Source organism: Saccopteryx leptura, chromosome 6, assembly GCF_036850995.1.
Source record: "Saccopteryx leptura isolate mSacLep1 chromosome 6, mSacLep1_pri_phased_curated, whole genome shotgun sequence".
Classification (NCBI taxonomy): Eukaryota; Metazoa; Chordata; class Mammalia; order Chiroptera; family Emballonuridae; genus Saccopteryx; species Saccopteryx leptura.
In genome coordinates, this window is record NC_089508.1 from 54,270,362 (window position 1) to 54,284,147 (window position 13,786).

Here is a 13,786-nt window from a genome sequence, read left to right on the forward strand (position 1 = left end):
TTGTGAACCTCAGTGAGACACCCCCCACCAGCAGCTAAGCTGATCTCTTCTCCAACAACCCCCTTCTTTCCAAGCCTTTCACATGCTAATGCACATTGTGGACCTCCCAGGGCTGTTGGGGGTGGGGCCATGGAGCCTCCCAAACTGCCTGCAGCACCTACCATTATCTCCCCTGAGAAGGGGCTGCTGCCTGCTATTCACTCACCTTGGGCAATCCTTTAGGTAAGAACTCAGCTTCCCATTTCCAACCACCTGAGACAGATTTCCTACCAATCCAGCTTTCTTCTCAGTCCCGGCCTGCTGTCCTCTGCCCAGAACCTGAGATGCACTATCCCTCTCCAAGTCCCTCCTGGAAAGCTTGTGAGGCCCAGTGCTCGGTCCTCTCTCCACCTTCTGATGACCCTTGGTCTAGCTCAGTGGTCCCCAACCCCCGGGCCGCGGACCGGTACCGGTCCGTGGGCCATTTGGTACCGGGCCACAGAGAAAGAATAAATAACTTACATTATTTCCGTTTTATTTATATTTAAGTCTGAACGATGTTTTATTTTTAAAAAATGACCAGGTTCCCTCTGTTACATCCGTCTAAGACAGGGGTCCCCAAACTTTTTACACAGGGGGCCAGTTCACTATCCCTCAGACCGTTGGAGGGCTGGACTATAAAAAAAACTATGAACAAATCCCTATGCATACTGCACATATCTTATTTTAAAGTAAAAAAACAAAACGGGAACAAATACAATATTTAAAATAAAGGACAAGTAAATTTAAATCAACAAACTGACCAGTATTTCAATGGGAATTATGCTCCTCTCACTGACCACCAGTGAAAGAGGTGCCCCTTCCGGAAGTGCAGCGGGGGGCCTGATAAATGGCCTCAGGGGGCCGCATGCGGCCCGCGGGCCATAGTTTGGGGACCCCTGGACTCTAAGTCTTACTCTTGATGCTTGTCTCAGTCACGTGATACATTTTTCCTTCCCACCCTAAAGGCCGGTCCATGAAAATATTTTCTGACATTAAACTGGTCGGTGGCCCAAAAAAGGTTGGGGACCACTGGTCTAGCTCACACCAGGGTCCTACATGGACCCAATTCTCTTTGTCTTCTTATCTAACACTCCAGCCAAACCAGGCCCTGAATACCCTGAGTTTTCCCTCATTCCCTCTGCCTGGAATGCCCCCATAAAAGAGAGGAATGTCAATCCGTTGTTCCACTTATTTATGCATTCACTGGTTGATTCTTTTTTTTTTTAAGTGAGAGGAGAGGAGATAGACTCCAGCAATGGGATCTACCCGGCAACCCCATTGAGGGCTGATGTTCAAATCAACTGAGTTATCCGCAGTGTCTGAGGCCACACTTGAACCAATTGAGTCACTGGCTGCGAGAGGATGGGGGGTGTGGGGGGAAGGAGAATCAGATGGTTGCCTCTCATATGTGCCCTGACCGGGGATCAAACCCTCACCTGGGATGTATGCACACCGGCTGATGCTCTATCCACTGAGACAACTGACCAGGGTCCCATCATTGGTTGATTCTTATATGTGCCCTGTCTAAGGAATCAAATCGGCAACCTTGGTGTTTTGGGATGATGCTCCAACCAAAGGAGCTACCCAGCCAGGGCTTCACTCACCTTTAACACACAGTGCTCATTCATCCATTCAGCAAGGGTTCAGGGGCCCCCTGTTGTGTCCTCCAGGCTGAGCTACTAGGGACAGAAGAGGGAGTAGAGAGAAGCTGACTTTATAGCTATGCAGAATGGCTTCACCCTGCTTTCAAGGCCCTACCTAAGTGATCATACCTGTGTACCTTTGCCATCTCATTTGCCCCAATCATATTGGCCTTCTTCTTGTCTGTCAAATGCACAAATTTTCTTCCTACCTTGGGAACTTTGCATATGCTAGTTTAACTGGCTCTTTTTCTATTGTGGGGCCAAGTCATTCTTTATGCTTACATTGCACTTGTAAGTTAAATATTTTACTTGTTTTTTGTTGGTCTCCCTGAACATAAAGTGAAGTTTCTGTCTCATTCACTCTTGGAGCCCAGTGCCTAACATAGTGAGCTTTCATATGTTACTCAATAACTGTTTATTAAATGAATGAAATGATTCTTGGACAGAGTATATCTTCTCTTCCTGGCTCTGTAAACCCACTCACTGAGTCAAATTTCCCTTCTCTGAGCCTCAGTGGCCTCCTGTCAGGTGGCATGTGAGGGTTGGATGAGAAGCTCCTAGCCTTTTGGTTTGAACAAGCTATGACTTGAAAGTACTGCCAGGGGTCTGCCATTGGTGGGTTTGGTCGTAATAGGTTATATTTGACTGTGAGCCTCAGTCCCAGCCCGGGCCTGGGGACAGATGGTAAAGTCTCTACTGAGCGATGAGGGGAGGAAGAGGTGAGGGAGTAGGAGGAGGGGAGACCCAGCATCAGACAAGCACGGAAGGCTCTGAGAGCTGCAGGCCTAAGGCCGAGGAGGAAGTGCCCAGAAAAGGGAGGTAGCCCTGGCTGGATAGCTCAGCTGGTTAGAGTATCGTCCTGAAGCTCAAAGGTTGCTGGTTCGATCCCCAGTCAGGGCACCGCAGGAACACATCTGTGTTTCTGTGTCTGAAATAAATTTTTACAAATTGAAAAACAAACAAACAAAAAACAAAAAGGAGAGCCCTGGTGGGTTAGCTCGGTTGGGGTTGGTTTAGGGCGTCGTTTCTAACCACAAAGGTTATAGTCAGGGCACATACAGGAATAGATCCATATAATATTTCTGTCTCTTGGGCCCTGGCCGGTTGGCTCAGTGGTAGAGCGTCGGCCTGGCGTGTGGAAGTCCCGGGTTCGATTCCCGGCCAGGGCACACAGGAGAGGTGCCCATCTGCTTATCCACCCCTCCCCCTCTCCTTCCTCTCTGTCTCTCTTCCCCTCCCGTAGCTGAGGCTCCATTGGAGCAAAAGATGGCCCGGGCGCTGGGGATGGCTCCTTGGCCTCTGCCCCAGGCGCTAGAGTGGCTCTGGTCGCGACAGAGCGACGCCCCGGATGGGCAGAGCATCGCCCCCTGGTGGGCGTGCCAGGTGGATCCCAGTCGGGCGCATGCGGGAGTCTGTCTGACTGCCTCCCGTTTCCAGCTTCAGAAAGATACAAAAAAAAAAATTCTGTCTCTTGCTCTCTCTCTCTAAAGTCAATAAATAAAATTTAAATTAAATTAAAAAAAAAACAGGGTCCTGGCCAGTGGCTCAGCAGATAGAGCATCAGCCCAGAGTATGGGCATCCCGGGTTCGATTCCTGGTCAGGGCACACAGGAGAAGCAACCATCTGCTTCTCCTCCACTCCATCTCCCCCTTCTCCCCTTCCCATAGCCAGTGGCTTGATTGGTTTAAACCTGGCCCTGGGTGCTGAGGATAACTCAGTTGGTCCCAGCATGTCAGCCTCAGGTGCTAAAAATAGCTCAACACTCAAGCATCAGCCCAAGATGGGGTTGCCAGGTAAATCCTGGTTGGGGCACATGTGGGAGTCTATCTCCCCTCCTCTCACTTAAAAAAATAAAAATAAATAGAAATTAAAAAATTTAAAAAGCACAGGAAAGGGAGGCAGACAAGAAGGAGCAACCCACTTCACAGACATGCCTTCAAGCTTAGAGTTGTTTGAAATTTGTGTAACAAGTATGCATTAGTTTTGCAACTGGAAAAATTAAAATGTGCATGCCCTTTGACCTAGTAATTCCACTTCTAGGAATTTCCCCACAGATAGAGGTTTGTGTGGAATGACCCATGTCCAGGCTATGAAAAGCAGCCTTGTTTGAAACAGCAAGACTGGAAACAATCTACATATCCATCGAAAGGAGACAAGCTAGATAAACCAAGGCATATCCTCGAAATGGAACAGTATAGAGACGTTAAAAAGATCATAGCTAGCCTGACCTATGGTGGTGCAATGGATAAAGCATTGACCTGGAATGCTGAGGTTGCTGGTTTGAAACCCTGAGCTTGCCTGGTCAAGGCACATGTGAGAAGCAACTACTATGAGTTGATGCTTCCCACTCCTCTCCCCTTTCTCTCTTCCTTAAAATCAATAAACAAAATCTTAAAAAAAAAAAGATCATAGCTAGTCTGTTAAGTACTGATGTAGAATCATCTCCCAGATCTCTGCTAAGTAAAAGAAACAAGGCTAGGCCTGACCTGTGGTGGCGCAGTGGATAAAGCATCAACCTGGAACGCTGAGGTCGCCGGCTCAAAACCCTGGGCCTGCTTGGTCAAGGCACATATGGGAGTTGATGCTTCCTGCTCCTCCCTCCCCCTTCTCTCTCTCTCTCTCTCTCCTCTCTAAAAAAAAATAATAATTAATAAAAATAAAAACTAAAAAAAAAAAAGAAACAAGGCTAGAACAATGTATACAGAATGCTACCATTTATATGAAAGACTACACGCACAAATGTTTATAAATGCTCAGAATATCCTTGGAAGTTGTACCAGTTGCTAAGGGATGGTTTTTTCGGGGGGGGAGTACTTAATGTTCAATATTCTTTTTATAAAACTGAGTTAAAATTCACATAAACATGAATCATTTTAAGTTTTTAAAAAGAGAGAAATATCAATTTGTTGTTCCATTTATTTATACATTCATTGGTTGACTTTTTTTTAATATTTTCATAACTTTTTTTTTTATTAAGTGAGAGAGGCAGGGAGGCAGTCAGACAGACTCCCTCATGCACCCTGAACAGCATCCACCCGGCAAGCCCCCTACAGGGCAATGCTCTGCCCATCTGAGGCCACTGCTCTGTTGTTTGGGCAACCAAGCTATTTCAGCACCTGAGGCGAGGCCATGGAGCCATCCTCAGCGTCTGGGGCCAATTTGCTCCAACCATAAGAGCAATGGCTGTGGGAGAAGAGAGAGAGCATGAGAGAAAGGGAAGGGGGAGGAGTGGAGAAGCAGATGGTCACTTCTCCTGTGTGCCCTGACCAGGAATCGAACCCGGGATGGTTGACTCTTATATGTACCCTGAATGGGAATTAAACCTGCAACATTGGCACATCAGGTTGACGCTCTAACCACCTGAGCTACCTGGCCAGGGCCTCATTTTAACTATTTTAAAGTGTACAGTTCAGTACACTCAGTGTTGTTCAACCATCATCTTCATGTAGACCCAACATTCTCATCACACCAAAAAAAAACCCCAAATCCCTGACCGGTTAGCAGTTACTCCCTATCTCCCCTTGCTAGTCCCTGGCAACCACAAATCTGCTTTCCTCTCTACAGGTTTGCTGATTCTGCATATTTCATACAAATAGAATTAAATAATATGTGACCTTCTGTGTCTGGCTTTTTCACTTAGCATGTTTTTGAGGTTCATTCATGTTGATCCTTTTTATGGATTTTTTTATATTCCATTGTATAATATGACCGTACCGCCTGTCATTTACTGATGGACATTTGTGTGACGATTGTGACTAGCACTACTATAAGCACTCATGTACAGGTTTTTGTTTAAATACCTGTATTCAATTTTTTTGGGTACATATCTAGGAGTAGAATTGTTGGGTCATGTGATAATTCTATGTTTAATTTTTGAAAAGACTTTAAACTGTTTTCAATATTCTTTTGTACCTTGTGAATCTTCTACCATGAGCAAACATTAACTCTTCTAAAAACAAAAACAACAAAAATGAAGGTGTACATTTATGAAAAAAAGTAAAGTTTGCTATGTAAAGACAAGGGATTATTGCTAGATAAGCAATTAGCAACATGTACCCAGATGATTCCTGGAAGAAAATGCATTTTGGACTTAGACCTCAATTCAAATTCAATTCTTTTGTTTCATTCTAGTTCTAGTAATGGAGTATAGGGAGATCTGGGTTCAAATCCCAGTCGTCAGTTATAGCTGTACATTATTGTACAGGTTACTTAACCTCTCTGCCTCTCAAACATACAGAAAAATCACCTACCCAGCCAGCTGGAGAGCTGAACGAGTTCTAGCCCTGGGCTGAGCACAAAGCTGGCAGCCTGAGGGAGCAGCCTGAAGCAGGCAGGGTCTGCGGGCAACTCCGCTCCCCCAAGATCACTGTGCTCTGTGGCCTTTGTCTCATTAGCCTCTCTGGTTCCCCACATGCTCAGAGAACTCCCGGAGGCCTGCCCCTGCTGAACACAATATTTCACCACCCCTAATACCAAACAGTCCAGAAGAGAGGTCAGCCAGGGTGTGAGGGGACAGAAAGCAGGGTCAGGTGCTGGGAAAGAAGTGCTGTCTGTCGACGACCATCTTATTACAGGAGTATGGGCTTGCTCTATGGAGTTATAGAGATCAGGGCCATAATAGGAAGAGCTGGGTAAAGGAACAGAGAGGCAGATTTGGGTTTTACTGGAGGCACAATTTAAATTTTTAATCGACAGGATATAATGCCAAGCACTGTTGGGTAATGCAATACAAACTCTCCCCATTTCACACATCAAGAAATTGAGGCTTGGCCTGACCTGTGGTGGCGCAGTGAATAAAGCATCCACCTGGAAATGCTGAGGTCGCCGGTTCGAAACCCTGGGCTTGCCTGGTCAAAGCACATATGGGAGTTGAAGCTTCCTGCTCCTCCCCCCTTCTCTCTCTCTCTCCCCCCCCCCCCACTAAAAAAATGAATAAATAAATAAAAATAATTTAAAAAAAAAGAAATTGAGGCTTGGAGTCCTTTGTCACTTTGTATAAAGTCACAAAAACAAATATAAAGTACACCAAGGTCTGAACCTAGGCCTGTCTCAGTCTAGCACTTGGAACCTTAGCCTCTATGCTAAGAGGTCAATGGCCAAGTACTTGACAAATGTGAATTATCACTAATCATCATCTGATAACAATATTGCTATAAGCAGAGCTGGAGGTGCAGCAGTGGAATGAGCTGTTTGGGATGGGTGATGTGAGTTGCTTCTCCCCACGTTCTGGCAAGGCTGGATTAGCTTTTTGTGGAGATTCCAGTGTTTGATATAGGAGGCTGGATTCAGATCCTCAGGTTCTAGTTGCTAGGGTATAGGAGATTCCCAAGGTCTGCCCCTAGAGATATGGATATAGTTGTTTTCAGATGGGCCACAGGAATCTGGGTTCTTCAAAAGGCAATTCTGGTCTGCAGCCAAGCGTGAGGTCCACTGGCTAGGGCTCTTTCTATTATAATACAGATTCTGTGATCTACAATGCCCACCTTGGGGGAAGCATTCTTTTAGACTAGGCATCACCCTCTCCTCCTACTGCCTCCTTAAATCCCTAAAGTCTAAGAGAATGATAGCAGTTACTCTCTTCCCCTCATGAATAAGAGGCTTTTTAGAAGGCAAAACAGACTGTAAAAGGAGCCTCACTGCCACCTCCGGTGGTGAAAGTAGAGCCAGCTCGTCCTCCCTCCTTGTCCTTCCCCACCCCACTCCATGCAGAGCCCCAGTCCCCAGAAGACTGTCACTTGCCCCACTGGGCCCTGGTCAAGTGCGACTATTCCTACTTTCAGTCCCTAGGTCTTTCTCGGAAACTGTCTAGTGGGGCCAGCTTCCCAGCATGCCAGGCAATTCTGCAATTTGTCTGGCCTGGGGGACCCTTTCCCAGCCTCGGAGAGACCGGCAACTCAGGCAGGGAAGCAGGCCAGAGTGGCATTCTTGGTGACCTTTGGTTCCCTGGGAAGGACTCAAAACGAGTAAAAGTTTAGCAACTGCCATTTAATTGTTGCCAGAACTTAAACTTTCTTTTTTCAAAAACACATTTTCTTGTGGGTAAGAGATCATTTGAGGGCTCCATATGAAAAGATCTTTGATTAGTTTGTTTTTTCTAAGAAAGAAAATTTCCAAGCCATCTGGCTTTGAAATTAAATAAAAAGCATAAAATGAACTCAAAGCCTGGCCGTATGACCTCAGTTGAGTTGATTTCAGCCACTGAACCTCAGTTTCTCTAACTGCAATGGCCACTGGCCCAGTGGTTGGAGAGGAGCTGGCGGTGGGGCAGGAGCTCTGGCTGCTGAGAGGAAGGTGTAAGTTGGGAACCCATGTCCAGCCAGGAACCTTTGACCAGCTCAGACATCCCTTTTGGGTTTCTGATTGTTGTTTTTTAATCTTCCGCTTACCTTTCAGGTTCCCTTGGGAGAGAGAAGAAAAAGCAGTCATTGACATGTTAGTATAAAAATACTTCTTTCAGGGATTTTTTTCCATGGTAACCCAAGCCTTTCATTCATTCAATATTTGTTATTGGCCCTGGCTGGTTAGCTTAGTTGGTTAAGAGCATCATCTCGAAACAAGGTTCCAGGTTTGATCCCTGATCAGGGCACATACATGATTGAGTAGAACAACAAATGCTTCCCTTCCCCTTCCCTCTCTCCCTTCCTGTCTCTCTAAAAATCAATAAAAATTAAGTCCTGGCCAAGATAGCTGTTAGTTGGAGCGTCATCCTAGACCACAGAGGTTGATAGTTTTATTCTATGGTCAGGGCACATACAGGAGCAATTTGATGTTCCTGTCTCTCTCTTCCTGCCTCTCTCTCAAATAAATAAATAAATAAATAAATAAATAAATAAATAAATAAGTTATTAAACCCGCTCTTACCAGGACCTGAGCTGGGCACTGAGAATTCAAAGATGAAAAAAGATACCATCCCTGTCCTCAAGGTCCTCCCCTAATTTTCTATCATGTGGGAACAGAAGAAATACCATTATGTGAAGGGAAGGAAAGACGCTGCCTCTTCTCTTGGGCAGACTGGGTTTAAAGTGAAGTTCTTGGTTCTATTCCTTTGCTGATTTTATAATCACTTCTGTTGCCCTAGAACTCTGAGGCCTTCACAGAACTTCCAGAACTAGGATCTCATTTAACACTCAAGAAAGCCCGGATTGCCCTGGCCGGATAGCTCAGTCGGTTAGAGCATCGTCCTGAAGTGCAGAGGTTGTCGGTCTGATCCGGGTCAGAGCACATACAGGAACAGATCAATGCTCCTGTCTTTTTCCCTTCCTCTCTTGCGAAATCAATCAATCAAAAACAAACAAAAACCCCCAGAAAGCCTAGATAACACACACGAGAGCCTCAAGGGCAACTCTAGTTTTACCTCGAGAAAATAAAACCTTAAGGAGACTAAACTATTTGTTTTTGGTCACACAGGTTGCCATGTCATCTAACCTCAAACTCAGGTCTTTTGGGACTTTTTCTGGAAATACTGTTTGCTTTGGATTTAAACCTGGGACCTAAGTAACTGTGTAGCCCGGAGTAAAGGAAGCAAGAGGAGGAGAGAGCTCAGGAACTTTGGGCTGAAATGACCCAGCCTCCAATCTTGACCTGCACCACTCTGACCCTGACCTTCAAACTAGCAGCAGGACCAAGGGTAATAATCACAAACACCAAGAACTTACCATGAGCTCTTATTCAAACACAACCTTGGAGTTGTGCACTAGTATCCCCATTTTACAGAAGAACTCATTGATACTCAGCTGGTAGGCTGCCCAAGGTCACAGAATCAGAATCCTGTTGCAAGGCTATTTCACACTTCCCATCATCCTTGTCATCCACTAGTAGCTAGGCAGGTTTCCTTAACACTTCTGGGCCTCGGTTTTCTAAACGATAACTAGGAATAGCAGGAACAATGGGAGGATTATGTGAGACTGCATTTTAACTGCCTGGAGCAGGAAGGAATAGGTCCTTTATAAATGCCAGCATCCTGCCCCTTCCCTTCCTGAGACCTCTTGCACCCAGGTGGAGCTTAAACCTTTAACTGCCAAGAAAATACACTTCAGCTACAGCCCAGCCTTTGGGCTTCAAGGTCACCCTCTCTACCTGCCTTCTTATTGACCAGGCTTTCCTGATGGTGGGGAAGCTAGGGTTAGAAAGTAGCCAGGCATATCCTCAGGATGCTTGGTGGGCCCCAGGGCAGCATTTTCCAGGAGTGAGGTCATCTGACACTTTTCCATCCCCTAAGAATGAGACACTGAAGGATAATGTATCAATATGTACAGTAAATCAGAGAAAGGGTCATATGCCCCAGATAACCCAGAGGCCCCAGGAATGGTCCAGTATCATTTCAGCAAAGGTTTATTGAACACGGACCACTACAAATAGTCATCACTCATCAAGCTCTCTGCTTGAGGCTTTGAGGGCTGCAGAGATTGACAGGTGAGACTATTCACATAGAGGCTTTGTGGCTAGTTCTCAGAGTCCGAGATTTTCCCATCTGGTAGGTGAGATTGCAAGACAACTTATTCCCAAGCTCAAGAGGACACAAAGAAAGCACTCTGAGAACATCTGGGAAGGGGAGTGGGGAGTGGGTTTGGGAAGATTAGGAAGCTGGGGAAGGAGTGGGGGGGGTGGGTGGCACCAGGCAAAGGGGAAAAAAAATGTGAGAACCTCAGAGGTGATGGGAAGCCAGGCACTGGCACTGAAGAGGTTGTTAGAGGCTGGGCTGCTAGGTCACAGTTGGGGGAGATGGAGTTAAAAGTTCTCACCCTCCAGGTAGGCAGTCTGCCAAAATTATATACCCTGAACTCTTCTCTCCAGCCCCGTTTATATCAGCCCCCAAGTTGGTGGTATCACTGGGTAGTCATACCAGGCTGAGTAGGAGCTTTGCGATTATATCATATAATTTTCAAATCCCTCTGGAGTCAGAGATTCTTTCATTTCAGGGTTTGTGGAGGATACAAAAGAGGAATAAGACAGTTGCTGCCTCCAATGTGCTTAAGGGCTGGTCACACGTATAGAAACCTTCCTGAAACACTATGAATTCTCTTATAAGGTGTTTCTTATTAAGGCAAAAAAGAATAAAACTGGAAATAATACAAATGTCTAACAACAAAAGTTAAATTATGGGACATCTCATGGGGGTTAAGCAATCATTAAAAACAATGAAAATAAATGTCTGACCAGGCAGTGGTGCAGTGGATAGAAAGCATCAGCCTGGGATGCAGAGGACCCAGGTTCAAAACCCTGAGGTTGCTGGCTAGAGTGCAGGGTTGCTGGCTTGAGCACAGGCTCATCAGTTTGAGTGCGGAGCTCAGTGGCTTGAGCATGGGATCATAGACATGACCCCATGGTTGCTGGCTTGAAGCCCAAGGATGCTGGCTTGACCAAGGGGTCCTGGCTCGGCTAGAGGTCCCCCCCCCCATCAAGGCACATATAGGAAAGCAATCAATGAACAGCTAAGGTGTTGCAACGAAGAATTGATGCTTCCTATCTCCCTTCCTTCCTGTCTGTCTGTCCCTAGCTGTCCCCCTGTCTGTCTCTCTTGCTAGAAAAAATTTTTTTAAGAAATATTCATGATAAATTTAAGAGAAAAATAGGGTATTGAAACTATGTTCAGCACAGATTGCAATTTTTTTAAAAGATTTTATTTATTCAATTTTCAGAGAGGAGAGAGAGAGAGAGACAGAGAGAGAGAGAAAGGGGAGGAACAGAAAGCATCAACTCCCATATGTGCCTTGACCAGGCAAGCCCAGGGTATCGAACAGGCGACCTCAGCGTTCCAGGTCGACGCTTTATCCCACCACGCCACCACAGGTCAGGCCGCAATTTTTTTTTTTTTTAAGTGAGAGGAGGGGAGATAGTGAGACAGATTCCCACATGTGCCCCGACCAGGATCCACCCAGCAACCCAGCAACCCCTACTGGGGCTGATGTTCGAAATCAACTGAGCTATCCTCAGCATCTGGTGCGGATGCTTGAACCAATAGAGCCACTGGCTACGGGAGAGGAAGAGGGAGAGAAGGGGGAGCGGGTGGGGGAGAGAAGCAGATGGTTGCTTCTCTTATGTGCCTTGACTGGGAATAGAAGCAATTTTGTTTTTTAAAATAGGAAGAAAAGCCGGACCTGTGGTAGCTCAGTGGATAAAGCACTGACCTGGAATGCTGAGATTGCTGGTTCGAAACTCCAGGCTTGCCGGGTCAAGCACATATGAGAAGCAACTACTGAGTTGATGCTTCCTGCTCTGCCTTGCCCCACCTTGCTCTTCTCTTTCTCAAATGAATAAATAAAATCTTAAAAAAAAAAAAATACAGGCCTGACCTGTGGTGGCGCAGTGAATAAAGCATCGACCTGGAATGCTGAGGTTGCCGGTTCAAAACCCTGGGCCTGCCTGGTCAAGGCACATATGGGAGTTGATGCTTCCTGCTCCTCCCCCCCTTCTCTCTCTCTCTTCTCTAAAATGAATAAATAAAAATTTTAAAAAAATACATACAGAAATGCAGAGGTTGCTGGCTTGATCCCTAGTCAGTGCACATTAAGGAACAGATCGACGATTCTACATCTTTCTCTCCCTTTCTCTCAAATTAACAAATAAAAATTTAAAAATATGCACAGACAAAAAGACTAGAGGGAAATATTAATATAGCTTTCTAGATGGCAGATTGCTTTCTAAACTATTTTATAGCTTACAACTACTCAAAAATGTGCCTGCATTGCTATTACCATCAGAAAAGTAAAAAATATTATTTAAAAATAATTATCAGCTTCATAATATGGTGAAGTAGGTCAATTGTGGGACCTGTGTCATTTGTCACCTCTTTAGGGCTCAGCATTCTCCTCTATAAAATGGAGACCTGAAGGGCAAGATGAGACTCCCTTTCTTTTTGAAAAATTCAAACTAACTTCTAAAGAGTACCTGAGTCTAGAAAACTGGCCAGGCTCCTGAAATGGAGCTGAAATGAAGCAGGAATTTGAGGGAAGTGAGGACTTGGATTGATAAGGCTGGAAAAGCAGAGGGAAAAGAAAAAGGGGGCATGGGAGAGGGATATTGCTGGGCCAAAGCTGGTGAAATGTCTGGTGGGAAGATCTAGGGAAGGGATGGGGGAGATAATGCCAGATGGACTGCAGCCTAGGACAGATGCTCAGCATATCTAGGAGTTCACAAGGTTGGTTCCACCTGGAGGTGCTGGAGGCTGGAAGTTCCCAAAAACTGGGTAAAGTGAAGCACCTCATGGAATGGCAGTGCCTGTTTCCTATAGGAGGCAGTTTCCTCCATGACAGAGCCTGAAGCAAGTGCTGGCAATGGGGTGTGGGAAACCAGGGTGCTTCTGGCCTAACCACCAGCACACAGTAGGTGCTAAACAATTATTTACTGAAAGAATATGTCGTTGGGAAAGATATTGCCTATTTCTAGACCTCAATTTACTCATCTGTAAAATGGCAAGCTAGGGAAGAGATTATAATTCGTTGCGGAGACTAGTCAGGAACATTGTATGCTTCACACTCGGTACTCCGGTATGTATAAATACTTATTAAGCAGGTCGGCACATCGAGGCTCCGAAGGATTGAGTCACGGGTCCAAGGTCTGGGATCCTAACTGCTTTGTGACTGCAAACCCAATTTCTCCCACTCTACCGACGACGCTTCCATCTTTAAAACACAGGTGCGACGACCTGGTCTGGCAGGCAAAGTGAACAGAAACTAGGTGCGGGAGGCAAATCACACCTGGCAACGCTTGATGCCGGCCAGGGTCCCACCGTTCTCCTCAAGCCCCAACGGAGCCCCTGGCTGGGATTCCCAGGGTCGCAGCTGGAGTTCGGAGGCAGTTCTCTCGGGCTAGTGGCTGCCGCGCTTGAAGCGCGACCCCAGGTGGGTTTGACGAGGTGGCGGCAGGGGCCGGCCTCAGTCCTAGAGTAGTATCAAAAGTCTGAGGAAAACCGACCTGGTGGCCGCGCCCTCCAGCCCCGCGCAGGGGAGTCACTACAGCCCCGCCCAAGCCGCGAGGCTGCTCTCCCCTCCCTCTGCTACTGGGCTCGGTATAGGGGCGAGAGAAAGGTGTGTTAGTGTAGCGGGAATTGAAACTGAGGAAGGAGAGGACCCCCAAAAAGCTGGCGGCTGGGAAAAGGGAGGGAAAGGGCGAATGGAATCTT

The 13,786-nt window shown here is 46.3% G+C and overlaps 1 long non-coding RNA gene across 1 annotated transcript in view; it reads right to left on the minus strand.

The window, feature by feature from the left end:
- LOC136375726 (uncharacterized) overlaps positions 1 to 13,786 on the minus strand; it is a 35,624-nt gene that overhangs the window by 20,658 nt on the left and 1,180 nt on the right. The window lies entirely within an intron of this gene.